This window comes from Myotis daubentonii, chromosome 3, assembly GCF_963259705.1.
Source record: "Myotis daubentonii chromosome 3, mMyoDau2.1, whole genome shotgun sequence".
NCBI classification, from domain to species: domain Eukaryota; kingdom Metazoa; phylum Chordata; class Mammalia; order Chiroptera; family Vespertilionidae; genus Myotis; species Myotis daubentonii.
In genome coordinates, this window is record NC_081842.1 from 157379252 (window position 1) to 157387876 (window position 8625).

The window sequence follows — 8625 nt, forward strand, 5'->3', positions numbered from 1 at the left end:
TGAGCACTAGAGATCCAGGGGTAAAGCATCTCTGCCAGTGTAAGAACATCCCACTGAAGCTCTAAGGTTCTGGAATTGTACAAGGCGGTGTGTGTAAGGAACACAGAAAGGCCAGTATGGCTGGACTGTGATGAGTCAGGGAGTGTGGCACACACGTCTGGATTTTAGGTTTTGTGGAAAGTCACTGGGAGGTTTTAAGAAGAGGAGAGATGTGCAGTCATGCCTTTTAAGAAAGATGATTCCTACTCCTATGTGGGAAATAGATTGTAGGATGGCAAGAATGAGTATAATAAGGTCATCTGGGAGGCTACTAATATTGTCCAAGTAAGAGATGATGACTGTAGCTTTGCTTCAGGTGGGAAAGAGAAAATGAAGGTAGACATTTAGAATATATGTGGAAGGTAGGACAGATGAGGCTTGTTGGTGTTGGGAATCAGTAAAGGGGAAGAACCAAGGATGTTTTTAGATTTTTTTTTTTACTTGACAGTCTGAGTGTAAGATGGTGCCATTGTATTGCCATGGGGAGGAATAGGTTATGAAGGGGAATACAGAATTCAGGTTTGGACATGTTAAACTTGATATCGGATCGTTATATATTAAAAATCATCTTCATATTCAAATGAGAGAAGTGAGGCGCAGAGAGGTGAAGCACTAGCCAAGATCACTTAGCCTACTGTAGCCGGTGGAGCTGGTTTTAGAATCCAGGAAGCCTGGCTCCAGATTCTACACGTTTAGCCTCTCCTCTGTCAATTTGACAGGCAGGGTCGAAGCTATTTAAAATGGTCGTGAAGGGATGAGTTCAGTTTGGAAGAGAAGAAGAGAGTAGAAAGGCACACAGCCATACCTGGGAATTCTGGCATTAGAGCTGGTGAAGGAGGTGAGAAGGTAGCAAGGCAGTTGCTTAGTAAAAGGCTGAAAAAGAGCAGCCACTGAGATCAGAGGAAAACCAGGAGTATAAAGGGTCATAGGAGGCAAGAGGAGAAATGATTTCAAGGAGTTGAAAGCTGCAGAGATGCTGAGCAAGATGAGAAGAGACTGACCTTCACAGGACAGTTTCAGTGGGGTGGTGGGGAAGGAAGCCAGTTTAAATCAGGTTGAACATGTCGTGGCAGCACAAATACTGACAGGGGATTCAGAAGGCATCCCATGTTTTTATGTGTGTGCAATATGGACAGTGAATTGCGTTCTGTTCTGAGGCAGTTGTGTGGACTCTAGAGTCAGACCTGAGTATAAATTCTAACTCTAATATTAGTGTTGTCATTGGAAGCCTTTTTATAACCTCTCGGAACCTGTTTGCTTCTCTATAAGCATTTGCTTCACCCGATTCTCAGAGGAAGCTCTGCTACTTATCTCCTTGCTCTTCCTTTCGTAAAATGTTATTTTCCTTATCTGATATCTTTCAGAATCTCCACCTGTCCCCAACATCCTTATGAGTAATTGTCTCAGTCCTTTATGCTAAGGTTTACATATATTTCTAAAGTTGCATTAAAACTTTTTTTTGTGATTACTCACATTTTTCTCTTATTAAATTGTGTGCTAATGAATGAAAACTAGTTTCCTGTCTTTCATTTTTGTGTGTCTAAGTGACTATCAGATTAGGAAGCACAGAATATGTATTCCAAAAATGTCGACGGAATGTTATTACTTTAGTCCTCCTGTGTGAGGTGAGCACGAAGTGAGTCAGGACTATTGTGGGGGTGAGGGTTAAGGAGAGGGCAGGGAACATTTGAGCTACACAAATGTTCTAGGTAGCAGTGCAATCAACGTTCAGTTTAAAGTCCAAATGCAGATATGTGACAAAGAGCTTTAAAACTTCTCCCATCACAGGACGTAGACAGAAGGCAGCTGTCAGAACAAAGGACGGAAGGTCCCCACAGAGAGAGCTCAGACATGTGTGCAGCAGCAGAGAGACAGGGCGGGGTAGGAATCTGCAGCCCTGGCCGGGACTTCATAGAGCTGATTGGAGGGAGGCAAAGTTTCAGAAGAAGCCAGTTGATAATGTGTTCAGTCAGTACTTTGAGTTAAGACTAAGACTAAGACAATAATAAAGAGTTCCAGAATCAGAATGAATAAAGTGAATAATCTGGCTGATTTTAGTTTATTGAAGTTTCACAAAATAGGGTACCCCTAACGGACTTGTAAAACTTGGTTTCATTGTACTGGGGAGTTAGCTATTAGAGGCATGAAATAAAGTCAAATGGAGATTGAGCCAGGCTTATTCCAGATGTTATTTTCTAGGTACATAGATTTTTTTTCTTCATACGAATAATGTGTCCATTTCTCGATTTCCTTGAAGGGTATTTTTTTTATTGCTCTCAAATTAAATTGCTTTATCCCTGCCTATGTACTATGATATAAAAGAAATCAGGTCAAGCTTAATGAAAATCATAGTGAGACTTTTGCTATCAGACAATGCAAATGAATATAATCATCCCTCTATTATTTATGGGTTTTTATTATTATCACTAGAGGCCCGGTGCACAAAAATTTGTGCACTCGGGGGGGAGGGGGGGTCCCTCAGCCTGGCCTGTTCCCTCTTGCAGTCTGGGACCCCTCAGGAGATAACAACCTGCTGGCTTAGGCCTGCTCCCGGGAGGCAGAGGGCAGGCCCAATCCCTAGGTGCAGCCCCTGGTCAGGCTCAGAGCAGGGCCGATTGGGGAGTTGGGGCACCGCCCCCTGTCATGCACAGAGCAGGGCAGATTGGGAGGTTGTGATGCCACCTACAGTCAAGCTCAGGGTAGGGCCGATTGGGGGGTTGGGGCACCATCCCCTGTCACACTCAAGGCAGGGTCGATGGGGAGGTTGCGGCGCCACCCCCTGTCACGCACAGAGCAGGGCCAATCAGGGGTTTGGGGCGCTGCCCCCGTCACCCACAGAGCAGGGCCGATCAGGGGGTTGGGGTGCTGCCACTCTCACACTCAGGGCAGGGCCGATGGGGAGGTTATGGCTCTACCCCATCACACACAGAGCAGGGCCCGTGGGGGGGGGGTTGGGGAGCTCCCCCCTATCAGGCACAGAGCAGGACTGCTCAGGGGGTTGGGGCCCCACCCCCTGTCACACACAGAGCCGCAGGGCGATCAGGGGGTTTGGGCGCTGCCCCCTGTCACGCTGATCCCGGTGCCGGGAGGCATATTACCCTTTTACTATATAGGGTAGAGGCCTGGTGCATGGGTGGGGCTGGCTGGTTTGCCCTGAAGGGTGTCCTGGATCAGGGTGGGGGTCCCCACTGGGGTGCCTGGCCAGTCTGAGTGAGGGGCTGAGGACTGTTTTCAGGCTGGGAGTGACTGAAGTTCCCAACCGCTCCTTTTTTTCTTTTTTATTCTGGGCCAGCTTTACCTTGAGGCTTGGCTCCAGCTCTTAGGCCTCCGCTGCTGAAAGTAGGTTTCTGGCCTTTGCTTACAATGTTGCGAATCTGCTGGCTGAAGTCCGGTGGTATTTGTTACAATGTTTCTTAAACTGCCCGCTCAGAGGCCTGTAGCCGCAGGCGGGGAACGTTGGTTTCCTCCAATGATCCTCCGTCACTGAGGCAACCAAGCCTCATGTTAGTTTCAAGCCGCCATCTTGGCTGACAGTTAATTTGCATATCTCACTGATTAGCCAATGAAAAGGGTAGTGATCGTACGCCAATTACCATGTTTCTCTTTTATTAGTGTAGATTGTACTAGAGACCTGGTGCACAAAATTTGTGAACTCAGGGGGTCCCTCAACCTGGCCTGTGCCCTCTCACAGTCCAGGAGCCCTTGGGGTGTCCGACTGCCGGGTTAGGCCCAGTGGGCAGTCGGGCATCCTTAGTACTGCCAAGAAGGCAGGAGAAGTTCCTGCCACTGCCGCTGTGCTCGCTAGCCATAAGCCCAGCTCAGGGCTTCTGGCTTAGCCGCGCTCCCCCTGTCGGAGTGCACCAACCACCAGGGGGCAGCTCCTGTGTTGAGTGTCTGCCCCCTGGTGGTCAGTGCACATCATAGCAACCAGTTGTTCCACCATTCAGTCGATTCGCATATTAGCCTTTTATTATATAGGATTTCTTAGGGACCTATTTTGGAACAAAAAATCTAAGCATATATCTCATATTCATATCTATATATAGATATAGATGAAAACCTCAAAATTATACATAATATGTAATATATATATATATATATATATATATATATATATAGTCTAAGCTATATATGTGAAATCTAAGGACCTATATCTATATCTATCTATCTAAATCTCAGAAGCTAGAGGATTTGTTTTTCTGTCAAGTTCTACTGACATAAAGGAATAAAATCACATAAGGGCTACATAAGTAATAAGGAAAAAAAACAAGTGTGTATAAAAATAAGATTTAAGATCAGGGAACACAAAAATCTAGGAAATATAATGAATAAAATGTACTTTCACTTAACTCAATCAGGAAGAGAAAGGAGTATGAAGAAATTTGAAGTGGAGGGAGGGACAGAATCAGAAAAAGAAATAGACCTCTGGTACACATATGGAGAGCTACAAAGAGAAGGAGGGAGAATAAGATTTCCCCTCAAACACAGCAACACAACTATGAATGCAAAGTGTAACATGCACACCCCATTTGTCAGTTAAACTGAATAGCAAAAAAGAGAACACCATATAAATACACTAAATAAAGGAGATTATGAACTCCCTAAAGGCAAGGCTTGTTTCTCATTTATCTTTGTGTCTTCAGCTCCTAGAATGCCAATGTTGGTTCTTAGTAAATGTTTGTTAAAATGTTGAAAAAACAGAGAAAACAAGTTTTTATTGAGTACTATCTCTTCTTGTATTCTACAAAAGTCTTGCCAACTATAGGCATGAATAGAATATATCAACTAGCGTCACTCCTCAAGGACTGTAAGTGATTAACTGAATATTGAAGGTTTTCCACCTATGCTTTAGCCTATTGATATGGACAGCAATGCAAGAAAGGAGTTGTGACTTGGAATTGTCAAGGTCAGCATTAATAGCTTCTGCAATAATCAATACAAATACATTTCAGAAAACCTGGAAAACCTCTCTAAAGTTGAATGAAATACTTGCCTATGAATATCTAGAGAAGTGAAGAATGCACAATGATATTTTCTATGATCTGGTAAATGTTAGGTATTTAAATTTGAAGACTGAATATTACCAAATTCAATGTATAGGGTCCCTAAATTCTTTTGTGGATTTAACTTTGGAATTCTTCATAGGCTACCATTTCTACATATTTTCTTGTTTTTGTTTTGTTTTGCTTTTTTGATAAGACCAGGAACCTATTTGATATAACATAGTTTCTAGTAAAGAATAAAGTAAGCCCACCCACTTTTCCAGATGTTCAAGTTGAGAAACGGGGTTTGATAGGTGGTGTGGCTAACTTGTGATAAATGGGATGTAAAATTATTTTGGCTTATTCTGCCTTTCCAAAATTGTCATGTTTTATTTTTGCTATTAGTATGACTTTTATCCTAGGTAAGCTGTAGTAAAGAGAAATAACATATGCGTGGTGTTTTGGCATGGGGACTGGTAAGGGTATTGGGTGAGGTGAATCACTCAGTACAAGCCAAGTATCTGGAGTCTGGTGGCTTTTCCTTCCACAATGATACCACCGTAACACTCCAGGGCACTGTGTGGGGGATTTGCAAGTGTCTTGAACTGCCAGAGGGTCAGTTAGAAGGAGTGGATTGTCCTTCCAGTGGAAAGAATGATTTAGAGGAGGTTGAATATGTAAGCACGGTCACCAGGAGATGAGTAGTCTTCAGTGGCTAGTACGTTCCCCCTGGATGGTAATAGAACACCTGATGGAATTTCTCAGCACAAGAGATGTGCGGTGATCCACTGGATGCTCTTAGAATGGCCATGGAGCAATGTGATGGCTCTTTATGCCTCCATGGTACTGGTGACATGTGGCCTATGCTCTGGCAAAGGCTGGGCAATTTCTGGGTGCACTATGTTCTTCCTCCAGACTCACATCCCCACCCGGGGCCTCACTGACCTCTCCCCTAGCCAGATTCTCCTTCATTATCATCTTCACTCTTCCAGCCCTCGGTATCTTTATCTCCCCTGGAGTGCAGGAACCCGGCTCTCTTGTGCTCATTCTAATTAATGTTTATGGCATAAAATTTATGTCCTGAGCTCCTCCAGTGCTTTGCCTTTTTTATTCCTTGTCCAATTCCTAAAATCATGCATTTAAAATTTTAAAATGTCTTTCTTTTTTGCAAAATAACCTGGTCCTTGCAAGGAAAAGTGTTAGCTTTCACACTCTGTCTCTGCTATCCATTTCACAAATCTACTTTGAAAATAAGAAACTGAGCATGGACTGCTTGTTACTTTTCCTCTCTTTTTATTTCTCTTATAACCAGGATGATCTCTCAGAGACAAAGAAGGCTATTTATTATTGAGTGATGGGTTCATCAATATTTTGGGGGGCTATGGAGCCACCTGTGTGGGAAGAAGGAGCAGCATTAAGGCAAGCTTCTGCTCCCATCACTTGGTGTCATGCAAATATGAATTTTCTATGTTGCAAGTGCTGGTAGTAGTCAGGTTCTAGGCACTTTGGTGAAACCCCAGTGTGTGTGTGTGTGTGTGTGTGTATGTGTTTGTATGTGTATCATATGAAGTTAAGTGGAGAGTGCCAACATTGGTGAGACAGGGGGCTCTGAGGTACACACAAAGAGACCCTGCAGGAAAGCTAACCTGTGAACATACAGATGACATGCAAATAACCAGGAACAGCCAGTACAGCACTATAAGCAGCACCACCTAAGTGAGAATATTTGTCCCTTTCGCTCCACGCTCCTTCTATTGCGTTGACTCTAGAAAAGCCAGGGGCAGGTGGTGAAGAAGAGAGAGGGAGAGAGAACAGACCATGCTCAGTTTCTCCTCTACAGGAGCCCAGAGACAGATTGGGTCTGAGCCCGTGTAGGGAGAGGGAAAAAGAGCTTTGGATGGGATGTGAGAATAAAGTTTCAAATTTAACAGAACCTTTTGCTCTCTGGAAGTGAGTCATAATTACTGACATAAGGCTGAATCTTTTGGTTGTTGTTGAAAATGACTGGAAAGTTATAAATGCTGCCTGAAATGCCATGAAGGTATGAGGAAAGGGGAATCTGACATGCCGAAAGGCAGTCGTAGGAGGAAAATACAGCTGCTTCCTGTTTGTAGTCATTACACTCAGCCCTTTCAGTACACTGGGTACATATCTATTGATCCTCATGTAGTCAAACAGTGACTAATAGCAACCCACACTGCATCTCAACAGCTTAAGAGCTATAAGACGAGAATCGCAGGCAGAGGATGGAAAGGTTCAGGTTTCCCAACCTACAGAGAGCGATGACTGAGCTGATCCGTATGTTTAATGCATCTATGCCAGGAACCCAGAACGCTCCCTCTCCTTCTCCTCAAGCCCCAGGCCAAATTTGTCAACATCCCCCTTCTAATCTCTCTCTCATTCTCTGTTTCCAAATTTTTTGTGGCAAGGTCATCCTCACCATCATGTAGGCTTGAACCTGTCTATGACACCTCTCTTAGCTTTCCCATTCCCATTCAAAAGCCAACAAACCAATGAATCTATCTCTGCAACAGCTCTCAAAACACACTTGGTTTAAGCTTTTGTTACTTCTCATTAAGCCATTTATTAATTTATTCTCACATGTGGAGGGCTCAATGCTAAGGATAAAGCACACAGTTAGGTAAGAAATGCTTCTTGTTCTCTGGGCCCTTCTGGTTTGGAGAATGACAAACTTTCAAGCTGTTGTAATGCAACGTGCTGAGTGCGACAGCAAGAGATAATGGTTAAGGTGCTCAGAAAGTCTGGTGAAGGGAATAGCTAATTATTTAGCAAAATGGAGACCTGCCAGGGGAAGGACATTTGAGCGGATGCTTTAAGAATGAAACACAGAGAAGTGAAAATCGAGGTGGGGGAGTCAGCCAGCAGGAAACCACTGGCAGGGGGGACCATTTTCAAAGGCAGAGAGAGACAAGAGAACTACAAGTAGTTCCTTACAGCTGGAGCTACGGAGTGAGGCGGGAATTCGTAGGAGATGGGGCTCAAGAGAGATCTTTTAGCATTTCAGGTTATTTCTGTAAAATAAATTCATAGGAGCAAAATGCTGAATGTTATTAATATTTCTGCTGGGAGAGGCAAGGGACACAGAACATTCTAACAGAGGCCTTAGGAATTGCTGGCAGGGCTTGGTGCGCATTTGTGCTGGAAGCAGATAGAGCAGGAGAGGTAGGTTAGGCCAGCTTCTCCTAACCTAGTATACCATGTCCTTTTTCTGAAGTTGGGCAATGAGGAGCATACATACCTTTTAGAAACATGATTCTAACAGCAATGAGGAGGTGAAGGAGGCCGCTATTGCAATCCTCTAGGTGAGAGGTCACTTGGACCTAGAGTTGGACAGTGGGAGTGAGTATGAAATGAAGACACAGGATAAAAGAGAGACGAGTGAAAATAGCCAATGGCTCCACTAGCCTCTGGCTAAATTTCTGAAGCAACTGTGGGGAATTCTAGCTGTTTAGATTCAAAGGCTGTATCCCAGACTGCCTGTCCAAATCTCCTAAGCCAGATGATTAAACACATCGATGAGCCATGGCACTGATGGGCTTGCCTATGCCTCTCTCCTACTTCCTTGTAGCTATTTAGGCTGCCT